At 44.6% G+C, this 14,194-nt stretch overlaps 1 protein-coding gene across 1 annotated transcript in view; it reads left to right on the top strand.

Moving 5' to 3' along the window:
* The window catches only part of LOC135397138 (two pore potassium channel protein sup-9-like), a 30,266-nt gene that overhangs the window by 1,128 nt on the left and 14,944 nt on the right, over nucleotides 1–14,194 (top strand). The gene's annotated exons all lie outside the window — the stretch shown is intronic.

Here is a 14,194-nt window from a genome sequence, read left to right as displayed (position 1 = left end):
CCTCTCACGGACATTCTTGTCTCGAAGTGCTAAAGACGGAATTTAGTTTAATTTCTGTTACCCGATCACATATGAAAAAATACTTTTCAGTCGAAACGTAAAGTGGGACATCCAAAACTTACCGCTAGTTCGTGAGTAGCGTAATTATCGAGCGCTTAACTTACTAAGCAATCCATGTGAAGAAACGTGGTTTTCGGTGTGTCAGACTTCTGTCACAGCATCTTGATGCGTCGCTCAGTGTTTACGTCGCAGTACAAGAGAAAATCATTTATACTCCCAATACTACATGTCACTTCAACGCCACGCGAAGTTTACCAACGTATGGTCACCAATGAGAGTTGGCACACGGCAGCGATTTTGCATCCCAGAACGTTCCACAACATTACGCTGTACTCCGAAACTCTGTTGACGTTGCGCTCTGGCGACATATGCAACGTGACAAATTTCCGTGTTTCAAAAAACTCCGTTTGCAACCACGCGCCTAGAGTGGGCCGTTTAAATTATTGACGAGCAGCCAGGCTAATGCGGCGTGACCTTCTCTCCTACCGGCTGCGTCACAGTTGAAACTGGAGTGGTGTTTGTTCAGGCAGGTTGAAGTCTGTGCCGGCAGCGATAAGTGCGGTTTCACGCAGACTTCTGCGTAATACGTTACAAGTAATTGCGTTACCGGTAATGAATTACTTTCTCGAGAAATTTTGCCCGGTAATCGGTTAGTTTTCGCTGAGCGAGTAATTTTTCAAGTACCGTAATTTCACGCGTATTAGCCGCACCGCAGATAAGGCGCAGGACGCGTTTTTAGGAACATTTTGAAAATTTTCTGGCAGATAGGCAGATAAGCCGCGGGCAATACGAGACGACTGATTTGTGTGACAAAGGAGATCATAGAGAAGGCCATATAACCCTGTGGTCCGCATACTCCGGGGTCGGCATAGTCTACAACAAAGGAGGTCAGTTCTAGAATTCTACGAAGATCGGATCGTGCCCTTGTTGGGCGTTTTTCATGGCTTGATGGGTTAGTTGTCTTCCAGAAGGCGTGAATCACTGTCACCACTTTCGTTAAAGCTGCTTTGGTGGATGCACCAGGAAGACCAATCTATTCGAATGTGGACCCGTCCCTGTTACGCACTGTTCGTGCATCGGCAGGGCAGTGCCGTTCCAGGGACACTGTCGGCACTTTCGTTAAAACCGGCGTATGGGGAAGATACCAGAAAAAAAAAAAGTCATCAGATAAGCCGCACCGGTGGATAAGCCGCAGAATGCTCGTGGGAAAAAAAATCGCGCATAAGCCACGGCTAATACGCGTGAAATTACGGTAATTTGATTACAATTTTGGGTAATCGGTTACAAGTAATCGATTGCTCTTCAGCTAAGCTTTATTCATATACGAAACTAACCCACATACTCCATCACAGCCTTTCCTATCTGCTTTGCTTTCCATTACCAGGAGTGGAGGTCATTGTGATAGTATTGCGCGCATGCGTTTTGGAGACACCTTAATCCCTTTTGACCGCACTTTGCTGTATGTACAGTAGGAACCTGGAATTTCCAAATCGGAATGTACTGCCCCTGAGCGCTTCTATTGTGAAGACCTGAAAGGTCAAGTCCTTTGTAGGAGATCCTGGTAGAGGTTTGTTCAGAACACTGACCTTGTAGTTGCGATAGCCCTTCCTCTTCGATACTGCCATGCCCAACTAACTGTCCTGATTTATCGTCATGGCTGCAGCTGTTCGGGAAATGTTCTTGGCGATGGAGAGAAGAGACGATAACAATGTGTTGTTTAAATGAATAATGTGTTTACATAAAGAAAAGCTCCGGAGAAAGTGTTGTGGCTCCTATCCCGTTCAAAGGCGCGAACTCCAATCTCAGAAAGCGGGAAAAAGGTATGTGTAATTTCGCGAACTTTTATTAGTCATGTGACACTTCGTTATCGAAAGTAACGGTCAAAGGGAACGCGTTACTTTTTTAGCCGTTACTTTATTACAACTTTAGGCGGGTAATTTGTAACGGTTAAAAAAATTAATTTTTGCCACTTGAGTAATAGTAACGGTAATCAATTACCATTTTTCAAGTAACGTGTACAAGTCTGGACTTTCACGGGAAAGACGTTGGTTCCTGGCAGAAGTAATGTTCAGTAGAGCAGTATGGTAACCATTACTTATTATTCGATCGGGTAAATAATTCCGTGCAGCCAGAGAGCCTTCCAAAATTACTCTCTTTCGATTGAGCGTTGAAGACAATATTGAAGACAAGAAGTAACCAGTATAGCGGAAAGCACCAGTATGGTATAGCACCGGCAAGCGTGCTTCTCTGCATCATTATACCTAATGCGGCGAAGCCAACTTCACGACGGAGTTCGTGTCCTTTGTATTAGGTTTCACTTCTTCGATCGTACTTTCGGTTCCTCGATTTATTTATTTCAAGTTCTGCGCATGCATAACTCACTTGTAATTGCTTTGTATGTCTGTACCAAAGGAAGGCGGTCTCTGTCTTTTTCTACCAAAACCCAGCCGAAGCAACTTTTTCGATCCTGTAGCTTGATCAGGTTTCCCGATAGTCTTTCTTCCCTCTACTTTATTTATTTACTTTTCTTGTTGTTTCTTTAACGGGTTAGGAAATTCGTTTGTACTTCCTATGGGTATATATATATATATATATATATTCTCGACACGGATATTCGCGTCATCATGAAAGGTAGGAGACCTTTCGAAGAGATTGATTGATTATCATGGTTTCTCTCTCTCTCTCTCTCTTTTTTTTTTTTCTGTGCATCAAGTTTGGCAGGCAACCCATCCTCTTATCAAATGATTCCGCATCACCCTTGCTGGCTTTATTGCTGCGTCTGATAATCACACACACACAAACAGATCATACAGAAGGCTCCTCCTAAAGCAAAACATGAGAACATAGCCTAGCGTGTTACATCTTAGTATATTATTTTAATTATTATTATCTGAGTTATGTTACCCTAACTTGGACTCTACAGGGAAGCCTCAGAAGATACGGAGCATATCACGACAAAACAACACCGAAATGTGATGGCTTTGATGGCGTAATGACTTAACTGCCTTTACATAAAATCAATGGCATAAATAAAATGGCTCTACTCTCCGTCACAATAATCTCTACAAATCTCCAGATATCCATAACTCGACTGTCCAATTTGAAGGTGCCTTTAAAAACAAAAAAAAACAAAAAAAATGCAACACCCCTGACGATGCCAATGCCTCAGAGTCGTCATTCCGTTATATCGATTTCATTTCATTTCTCTCTCTCGCTCTCTTTTTTTTTTTTTCTCTTTTTCGATATCACGAAAAGTAAATAAATATTACACCATCTTGTGAGAACCCGCAAGACTCTAAAAACGTAATCCCTCTTATGCAGATAACTAAATCATTCATGCTTACGTTCCTTTCTAAAAAAAAAAAAAAAAAATACGTAATACCTGCACATAATCCGCTTCCAGACCGACCATCTAACATTTATTGGAACGGAATGACATCGGGGTATCTGTTCAGGCTGACGCTGTCTTGTAACATAGAGCTAGATGCCGCTATAGAGATTCTGGTATCTACTTCAGAAGACGCTCCTCAATCTTAATGCTTGGCTCGAAGGATTCAGTCTGGGAAGCAGCCGATTTACGTCCCTTCCTGTATTTCGTTATCGTCCTAAGGCGGAGCGTTTTTGTTCTTGCTTCGCGTTGCGGAAAACTTTCTGCAGCCCACGCAGAGAGCGGCCATATTTTAAAATCAAAGTACACGCAAACTGACCGCATAATAGAGACGTACGCGAGATAAGGTACGAAATTTCCTGTGCGCTGCGAGAATTACCGGGAGAGACGGCGGGCTTCGAAACTTCCGTCCGACAACTATATGGGCTGCTCGAAGAGCATGTTTTATGTTCCCTCTGTGTTCCAAGCTTGTTTTTGTAAATTAAGACAAATTGAAGCTCATTCTACCACGCGGTCAATAAACTACTCCAATCTTCACAAACTGTCGGTTTGAGATTAGTGTGCAAGCCCATTTTTCTTCGCGTGGTAAATAAATTGGATTTCGAAAACGTAACAACAATAAATGAATGAATAACGATGACCACATGGTATGCTTCCAAACACAAGCCAATCGTCTTATATTCCTTTTAAAGTGACTGGCATATCAAGTCGCTGATATCTCATTTGATAGCTTTGCTTTGTCGCATTGTTTTCGTAAAACGCTCATTGCCTACTAAGGCCTCCGTATAATATCTTCCCATTTCCGTCTTTCTCTTTCGTTTCGTGAAGCTCAGCCTAACTTTGTGTTTGGTAATGAAGGGCGGTAACAGACAAGGACCGGGGTTACAACACAAAACGTACGAATCCGTACGCACGTACGAATCCGTTAGGACATTATTCGTACATCCAGAGGACATTCGACGTTGTTTGGGCCTGGAAAAAGCGACAGAAGGAACGCTGACGTACCTATACGTGTCGCCTGCCTCATCTATCAATTGTGCCTCCTCGTACAATAAACTTCCCTCGCCTTTGCCAGAAAACATTACTTCCGTATTTTGAAACAAAGGACAACAATCGCATTTTTTAAGTATGCTCTAGTAACGTGGAATATTGAATTTGAGCCAGTTTCGTGTTCTCGAAGTCGTATATCTAAAGGAGCGTGGAAAGACTCGAGAACAAAATATGTCGGGACAACTAGAAATTAGGATTACGAGCCCCCGGGCACACATTCGCACAAAAAGCGCGAGTGTAGCGCAGAACCCATGGAGCGCAAGGGAGCTTTCAATCTCGCGAGTCAGAAAACCTGCTCTCCTCGGTTGCCAGCCTTGCAGCGTCTTCTTGGCGCCTTCTTATTTCTTTCTTTCTTTTTACAGCACCGCCCTTCCCGCGTCTCGGCTGGCCCAACACCACCTAGATAGAGAAAAGCCTCCTTACTCGTCGCCGTGACGTAACAATTGAGAATCATCCAATGAGGATCGTGTTTTTAACGGCCGTAGCCAATCACGAACCTGCTTTCAGCGGTCGTGGCCATGCAGACGAAGCACCGTCGTCTGCGGGTTGTGATGGAACGTCCCCGCGTACTAAATGGGAAAAATTTCGAAATAAAGCGCAAAACGGTCCCAATCTTTCTCGAAACTGATTTTTTTTGGGAAGCGTCCTGCTCTTTTTGGTCTAAATATTAGGTCTGCAGGTTCCAGGTGAGCTGCAATCACTTGCGGGTTCTTGAATTGGCTGAACGATGAATCGCAGTAGCAGACGAATTCTGACCCTTATTTGAAAGCGGGAGAGGAGGCAATGCGCAGGCTTTCCCTATCTAGGTGGTGTTGACTGGTTGCTCTCGCTTGAAGATGATTTTTGGTGGCCAATCAAAAACGCTCCGCCATCTGACGTCACGAGACGCGAGGAGCCGCTCTGCGAGGTTGTCGCCGCTGCCGCTCTCCTGCAAAGCAATTTTCTCGTGGCGAATTCGTGTGGTCATTTCGTGGCAACACGGCCTATAGAGCTCGGAAATTGCTAAGTGGGCGCCCCCGCTGGATCACGTGACCGTTACCACCCGAACACGAGTGGCAGGAATCTAGCGGTTTTAGTCGCGGTCGCTCGTCTTCGCGTTCCGTTGTCTGCTAACCCGCTTCACTTCTAACTTCGACGTGCGGGCCAATGACGTCCCACGCCACCCTCGCGATGCGGATGTGACGACACCGGATATAGTTGGCCAATCCGCTGCCCGGTCGCTTCGAGGCCGTGCGAAAAAAGTGCTAGCTGGCGAATTGCTGGCGCTCGGACGGCGCCACGTGAACATGCGAGATCTGGTAAACCAGGCGAGAACAGGCGGGATTCTGGCAAAGAAAGTTGCCGCAAAATGACCACCCGAATTCGCCATCAGTAAATTCGCACTTCCCAAATGAAATATTTTGCGTCACGGTTTCTGAAGGTAGGTATGCTCATATCACGGAGTAAAAGGATATATGTTCCAAGTTCCTTCCGTTCTCCTTTAAGCACCTAGACGTCTGCAAAATATAGAGTTTTTTTTACAAGATAAATGAATTTTTGTAAACTACTTTTGTATTACACTCTACGTATGTATTTATTTCGATGTTGAACACGGCAGCTTTTCCCCCCAATTCCATTAACTTTTCCTGGAAGAAGAGGTAGCTTTCCCTCTGCTTTGAACAGAACATACACCTCATACTGTCCAGCCAAGTTTTTCAGTCGATGCCCAGCATTGTGAGAATATCTGATTACGGCTTCCTTGCCTTCCTGTTTCCTTTCGTTACGCGAGTTTCCCTCACCCTTATATAATATAATCTTGCTTATATAATCTTGCAAATATAAGTACGGGGGTACTCTGCTCTTTGAAGTTTTTCTACCTGTAACTCACAACTTATTAGCATCTGGTGTTCATATGACTTCTCAATAACGTTTTTTATCGCATTAAGGACAACACCATTTTTAACTGTTTTGGGGATTTAAAAGGTAATACTGGCTTTTCTCTTCTTTTTTTTTTTTGTCGGTATAATTCATCTTCTACGTGTTCCTCTCCTTTTTCAAGTACTAGGATAAAAAATGTAGCCTTTCTTCGATAGTGAACGCCAGAGGTTCACCCAATACGCCTACGGCATTTATTAAAATTATATTACATTGGTGTCTTGGTTCACAAAAAAATAAACTAAATTATTCAGCCCTATTACATCAGCCATGCATGACTAGCCAACCTGACCGGATCTCTTCCTCATTTATTACAGTGCTTCTAAGAAATCGGAGATCCTTCGAGCCAAAATTTAATCTTCTCATCCATTGCCTAGCCATACGCGAAAAAAAGTAACAATCAAAAACGATGTCAATTTTTTAATAATGCGGGCCTCAAAGCACATTTGCTAGCTTCGGCTATCTCATTAAAAACTGAGTGTCCACCTTAAAAGCCGTTGCCGTCAAGAAAGAGAGGACGTTGTAGATTCGATATATCCGCTCCGTCCGTTCGATATATTCATCCCGAACGCTGACCAATCAAAACTGTTAAAGGAAAATGACGAAAGAGCCAATTAACTCCGTCAGAGGGCTCTGCGAAATGACTAATTTACATAGTGTCATGTCTAGTGTTTCTTCCTGTGGGGTGCGTACCATGATATATAGGTTGCTCTTAGCATGAAGAACTCGATGATGCTATTTATAACTGCCGCGACCTAATGAAACTGTAGTGACACTGGCTAGAAGGAAATTAATCATCGTTCTGCTGAGGAGTATTTTTCTTTCTGGCTTTCTTGCGTTTGTGTGCAGCGACGCAGAAACATCACCGTGCAGAACTAACACTAATTAATAGAGGCTTTGATATGTTTTTATATATATATATGTGTGTGTGTGTGTGCGTGTTTATGCTCGATTCTGGAGCTCTAGTAAAGACTGTCGGGAATAACATTTTCCTCTTTCCGTGACTATACGAAGAAAATGTTGCAGAGATTCTCCTTACCCGGGTACCCGGTATTAAGCTAAAGGGCAGTTCATGTTTTTGCACAAGCGGTGTTGTACAAAAAGACGAACTCGCCCTAATCAAGGCACACGTGAGATAAAAGAAAAATGGCTGCGTTGCGCTAAAACGCGTTCAAATGTGGTGGCCTTATAGCGTAGGCGGTAACTTTTAGGCGAAAACTCTTCTTGAAATTATTAATCAATGATTATTACAGTAAAACTGTTATTGAAAACTTTTAACGTTTTGTGAAATTATTAAATTATTCCCTTTCTCTCTCTCTCTCTCTTGCGTTGTTAATGTTCTGCCAAGTTACACAATTTCAGCGTACCGCAAACGCAGTCTTACGATCACATGGTGGCGGCGCTGTCACGTGGTGTCACGTGGCCCTATGAAGCTATGGACGGACCTACACGGGTGGTTGGCCCTAGAGTCACTGAATAGCTTCAGAGTACTGCAACTGATGTACAACTGCAAGTTCTACGCCAGGGGGCGCCGTGTGGGGACGCCATCTTGGCTTCGTTAAGTTCGTCTGCTATGTTAATGACGGGTCCCGTCTGTAGACGTTCTTTCTTCTTTATTCGACCACGCTTTTGCGTCTCCCTTGACGACAACGGATCGAGGCCCTCTAAACAAAATCGCACGTGCTGTTATGGTCAACGCGCTGCAATTCACGACGTGACATAAGTTTGCCGCAGCATGCGGTCGTTTTACCTAAGCGGAAAGAAACTGCACTCTTACAAACGAACTCCACCGCATAGCACGCTCCTATAGGCAACCATCAACGCGAATGACAACGGTCTCTCCCGTGATTTGCAGTTCCACTGACGTGTCAACAAAATGCCGCCGAGTTGCTGATTTTGTCCAATGGGAGAGCGGCGCTCTCAATGTTGCCAGACGGCTGTCGGCCGGAAAAGGAATGCAATACTCTGAGCGAAGCTATGCAGTGACCCTAGTTGGCCCCCAGCTGTCGCTTTAACACGCAAAAGAATGGAACAATGGATTATTACTTGATTTCGTTTGCACTGGCAACTTTTACCTTGAACTCGTTTGTTTGCTATGGCAAGACTTCCCCTGTTCGTCCATGTCACATGAGCCCAGACACCAAAACGTTTTCTTTGGTGTACCAGAGAATAGCATGTTTCTGTTCTACTTGATGACAGAAATTTTCTTCGGTTCGGTTCAGGTTCGAGCTCATACATAAAGGTTCGGTGCCGATACAGCTCCAGGACGACATATGTACCGGTTCAAATCAGTTCGCTGTGTTTTGGTGTTATGAAACTGTACGTAGAATCTATCTTACAAAAACTTGCGTAGCAACACGCCCACTAACAACGATAGGCTTTATTTTTCTTTTCGCTGTTTGTGATTATTATTGTTGTTTCCAGGGTTGACATAATGGAGTCATGTGATGGACATGGCTTGACGCTAACAGAACTATGGTTTCACAAATTGAACCTCTGTATGCAATAAGGGGATAAGTCGCAAAACCGCAAACCGAGAAAAAGGGCCTGATCTGATTGTCCGTCCCATCGACACACATACATTTCCCGTTTTTCACGATGCTGTAGCTGGCCAACAAATCGCAATAAGGTCCTAAATTTTCATTGGCAGGTACATGCTGGTATGTAGATGTCATTGCAGCCAAAATAGTAAGAAGAGGATAAGTCGACCCATCCTCTTATTGCATACAGAGGTTCAATTATAGGTGGCTAAGTAACACACAGAATTGCACATATCCGCGAGACAAACAAAACAGCATCTCTGTTGACGCAGACATGACTGCTTTACAAACGGGCGCAACAACATCGCTTCATCTAGACTAGAGCCATCTCTTTACGGAGTCAACATGTACTTCCCGTAATACTCGCTCAATAACACTCGTGTCCAACATAATTTGACAGCTGGTAGTGTCACGCTTCACTGCCACATGTAATACACTCGCGCCACCTCGCGGCCAGCGACAGCAGAAACATGTGTGACACTTCACTCTAAAGAAGGACGAAATTGCGACCAAGTTGGCACAGTAGCGCACGCGTGCAAGTCAAGGAAAGTCGTTAGTGGAAGCGACTACCATGGCCCGCACCATTGGCCCCGTTTCCTAAGCCGAAAACGGCGCTCTTTCCCAATTACGAAAAGATCGTCTGCGAGGTAACTACCTAAGAGCGCGAAGTCACGTGCAATGCTTTGAGGGGAACCTCGTCTCGCCCTAAGTGTCTAACTAAGTGCCTGGCTACGTGAGAACGAACATCTGAACCTTCAAATGAGGCCCAATCCGCAATAATGGAAATATAAAAGCAGACGACGATGCGATGACGATGGCACTGGAGCAGCCGCTGATCGCAGCCGTCTCTATTCAGGAAAGGCGCCCTCTCGCGTACGTTTTCTTTTCTTCGGAGGTGTAACAACTTGCGCGTATGCCTTGTGCTGTTTTTTCTAACCTTCTCCTCGATGTCAAAGAAAAGAAAGCATTTCTTCACTGAGCTATCGACCGCTATCGTCTTCCTTGTGAGGTTTTTGTTCTATAAGCGATATTGACCTGCCACCGGCACCTTTTGGAAGCATGATTGGAAGAGCGTTTCGTTTTCTTGGCTTGTCCACGTGTATGTATTACGGGCTCCTTTTTCGTTCTCATTTTTCAATTTTATTTAATTGCTAACTTTCATATATTTGCGTGAAATCGGTATGTACTACACGATTTCGTGTTCCGTATTGTGAAATATTACACAGCCTCAATTTTACAATCTTCGAAAAATTCAGGGTTAGTCACCGAAACCATCAACGATCCGCATGCATAAACAAAAATACTAGACGGTGCTACCTTACCTATCTTTCCAGTTCTCCTGTTGTCGTAACGCGAGTTTTGCTTTCGTCCTTACGTTGCGCCACCTAGGAGTCATGGTACGAATATAAAGAAAAAGTAGCAGACGACAACATTGTTTGGGGAATTTTTAGCTTTATTCCTACAACACAAGAGCATGCAAGAAAGTCTGCCGTGAAACTACAGGAAAACCGCTATTTGTGTACTATGTTTGAGACGGGTAGGACATCCCTAGTATCTGTAGGGCACAAGTAAATTATTGGGTATATACATATGACGTCACTCGCTGGGGAGTTCAAGAGTCGCCAGCGGGTTTGCCGCCACGGTGTAGATCCACAGATGTCCTGGCCGTCTAGACTTTCACCCTCATCTTATTCCCCGCTGATCTGCTGTTCCTGACTTCTTGTGCTGTGTAAATGTTGTGTGTACTATTATTCCGGTAATTTCCATTCTTTCAAGGTTAATAATCGTCTAAATAGCAGCTATAGCCAGTGAAAGAAGACCGAAACTACACGTCGGCAGGCGTACGTGATGGCGCTGGTCTCGCTTCGTCGACGCTAGTTCCCTCTAGGGGACGTGAATAAATCCTACAGTCACTGAATAAGCTTATTCAGAGACTCTAGCGTGAATAAGCATCCTGCATATTCTACCTTGTACACAGGTTAGAGTATAGCAACGTATAGGCTAAGTGAATGAAATGCGACGGCACGGTTACACAAGAGAACTATATTGCACGTCCTAATACTTCCCGTTGCTCTTAAAGGTCAATTTTATATTTACGAACGCCAAGCCAGAATCAACCATTCTGCATCGAGAAGTTTACGACGCTGCAGAGTCATTAAAACAAACAGGGTCAGAGCGTTATATTACGGTTAGTGAACTGAACTCCGTGAACGCTCACAGGTGTCGAGACTGCAGGTTTATTCCGGCCGAGGATGGCCAGCAATTTGGTGGCGCGGTGCAAGTTTCGGACGTTAAACTGTTTGCGTTGTGAGCCGAAGGTGGACGAAATTGGCCCAGACGTCGACCGCTGTGACGTAAGTCAAGACGTCATTGTGACGTCAAATCTGGAGCACGGAATAAAAGGATTGACATGAAAGTTTACGTGGGTGGAAGCTTTCAGGAAAGTGCAGTGTGGGAGGCGCCATACATAATTCGGGAGGCATAAAGGCGTAAAAATACGATCAGTACTTTGGACGTATATATATATATATGTATATATGCTCTCTATATATATTGGACAAACGAATTCAAGGGCCCACGAAACGTTTTGTGTGTGGCGGCACTAAAGGGCATCGACAGGTCGCTCCGTCACGTTGCAGACTAACGAACACGCTCTGAGTCTTCTTGAACTTTTTCCTCATACGTACACGTATGTAGTGTACTCTGGCATTTCAGTATATATATATATATATATATATAGCCATTCAAGAAACAAGTAAATGACACTAGACGTGTTTGAAATTCAAAATTACAGACTAAGATGACTTCTATGGCTGCACGCAGAGAAACAGATAATCATGGTAGGTACTAACAGGTACTATCTAATATATAGGTACTAACAAAATCTGAGGCAGACAACGAAGATATAGGAAATAAGAAAAGGGGGTTATTTATTTACTAGTGGAAAGTTAAGGGAGAGGTCAACCTTGCGGCGGAAGCTCCGCCTTCCTCAGGACTGAAGAATGACAAATGACACTTGGAGTTTTATACAATGCTTCAATGACTTCACAATCGGGGGGGGGGGGGGGTCCCGCCACATGGCGGCCGTCAGCAGGTCAAGTACAAGGAAGTGGTTGAGTCATGTCCGGTGGAGAGGTCATCGTCCGGGAGGTGGGATGGAATCCAAGGGCTGTGAACTGTTGTTCACTTGACCTGCTGACGGCCGCCAGGTGACGCGACCCCCCGATAGTGACGTCATTGTAGCATTGTATAAAACTCCAAGTGCCATTTGTCATTCTTCAGTCCTGACGAAGGCGGAGCCTCCGCCGCAACGTTGACTTCCCCCTTAACTTGACACTAGTAAATAAATAACTCCCCCTTTTCCTACTTCCTACATCTTCGTTGTCTGCCTCTGATTTTGTTAGTACCTAATTATTTTCGCGGTCTCCCGAACCCCTTTCTTCCAGCATATATATATATACATACATTGTATGTATACGCTCAAACGTCGCCCACCTACGCATTGCTGATGAAGGCCCAATAAGGCCGAAACAGCTGTCCAATGCTGGTGTGGCGACGTTTGGGACTTATAAACATATGTTCAACGTGCAGCCAAAGAGCCTATGCTATTTTTCTTCACTTAGTACTTTACTGGCTTCGCACTGGGCTTTCAGAGGTGAGTCACTCACCCTGACGGGAGGACGTCACGTTCCACGTGACCTTCCGACGCCACTCGCTCAAACGTCGCCCACTTACGCATTGCTGATGAAGGCCCAATAAGGCCGAAACAGCTGTCCAATGCTGGTGTGGCGACGTTTGGGACTTATAAACATACATACACTGTATGTATATAGAATTGCCAGAGTGCATCTCATACGTGTATGTATAAGGAAAGAAGCTCAAGAAGATGCAGACCGTGTTCGTTAGTCTGAAACATGACGGAGCAGCTGTCGATGCCCTTTACTGCCGCTACACACAAAATAGTTCGTGGCACCTTGAATTCGTCTGCTCGAAAAAAATGCCGACTTTTTTTTCTTCCGGCTAGAGAAAGGAGTACGACTCAACGTTCCCATTTGCTTGCGTTTCTTCCTGAAAACCTCCACGAAGGTCACTATAAAGACGCTTCCTTCCACGTGGATAACTCTGTCCTTCTTTTCGCCAAAAGCAACGCCGATGTACTCTTGCGAAGAACCTCTTCTCGCAAAACGTTATCATCCGTTACGTGCAACCAACGAATGGGCCAATGAAAGTCTTTCTCCCTCAAAATGCTTTTAGGGCGGTAACCCAATATTGTTTTCTCCGGAGCTTTCTCTTGGCGAGGACGCAAGAATACCAGCAGCGTAAATACTTTTCTCTCTCTCTTTCTGTCTTCTCCGTTCCACTGGGCATAGTGCTAGTTATACTGAGTGGTAAGTTTGAGCAAACCTCGACACACATGATTAGGTTAGTCCCCTTTCCATTAATGCACGAAGCGTGTACGCGAATGTTTCAAAAAAGTATTGTGGCCATACAATAAATAAATAAATAAATAAATAAATAAATATAGCCGACAGTGAAAGGATGTTTACGGACGCCGAATGCGGAGGTTTAGCATTTCTCTGATTTCTCCGATAGCGGAGGAAGGACAAAAATAGAGCGCATAATTAAGCTGTCACCGCGGTTCGGTAGCGCGCAAATGAGACGTGGTGCTTTTGCGACTGTCAAAGCGTGGGATGCCGCGCAACGTAAAAGGGGCATTTAAAGCGGATAGCCACGGAAAGCCGGGAATGTGTACACGGAGAAGTTCGATAAATAACGTTACTGCGTGAAAATGATTCGGGTGAACTTGCCGGACCTTAAACGCTATTTACTGGAGCAATGTAATTTTTGTGCGATATTTTCAGTACTCATTTTGTCCCGTTCAATAGGTCTCTCCCGGTTTGTAAACAAATGACGTCATAGTATTCGACAGCGCCACCAATTTGGTAGACTTGAACTACGTTCGAAGCTAGGGGGGGCAAATAACGTCGCGATTACGATGGTCCCTGTAAGGGACGCGACCTTCGGTCCTACGTTTATTTCGACAGGAGGCAGCGAACAAGTGCCCATACGTGGAACCCGGCCCTCCCTTTCCTCTTTGTTTGGGTTTCAGTATGTCTACCGACGCCATGATGACGTTTCTCGGGTAGAGGTCTATTCGCAGCGAATTGAATTTTGTAATCGGAATTATCGTTGCCATGGCGTCACCGTCAGTAGCTTCCGGTCTTTCTTCTGTCGTGCAATC

Source organism: Ornithodoros turicata, chromosome 6 (genome assembly GCF_037126465.1).
Source record: "Ornithodoros turicata isolate Travis chromosome 6, ASM3712646v1, whole genome shotgun sequence".
In the NCBI taxonomy this organism is placed as follows: Eukaryota; Metazoa; Arthropoda; class Arachnida; order Ixodida; family Argasidae; genus Ornithodoros; species Ornithodoros turicata.
Note: the sequence above shows the minus strand (reverse complement) of the source record. Positions and strands in the feature narration are given on the sequence as shown.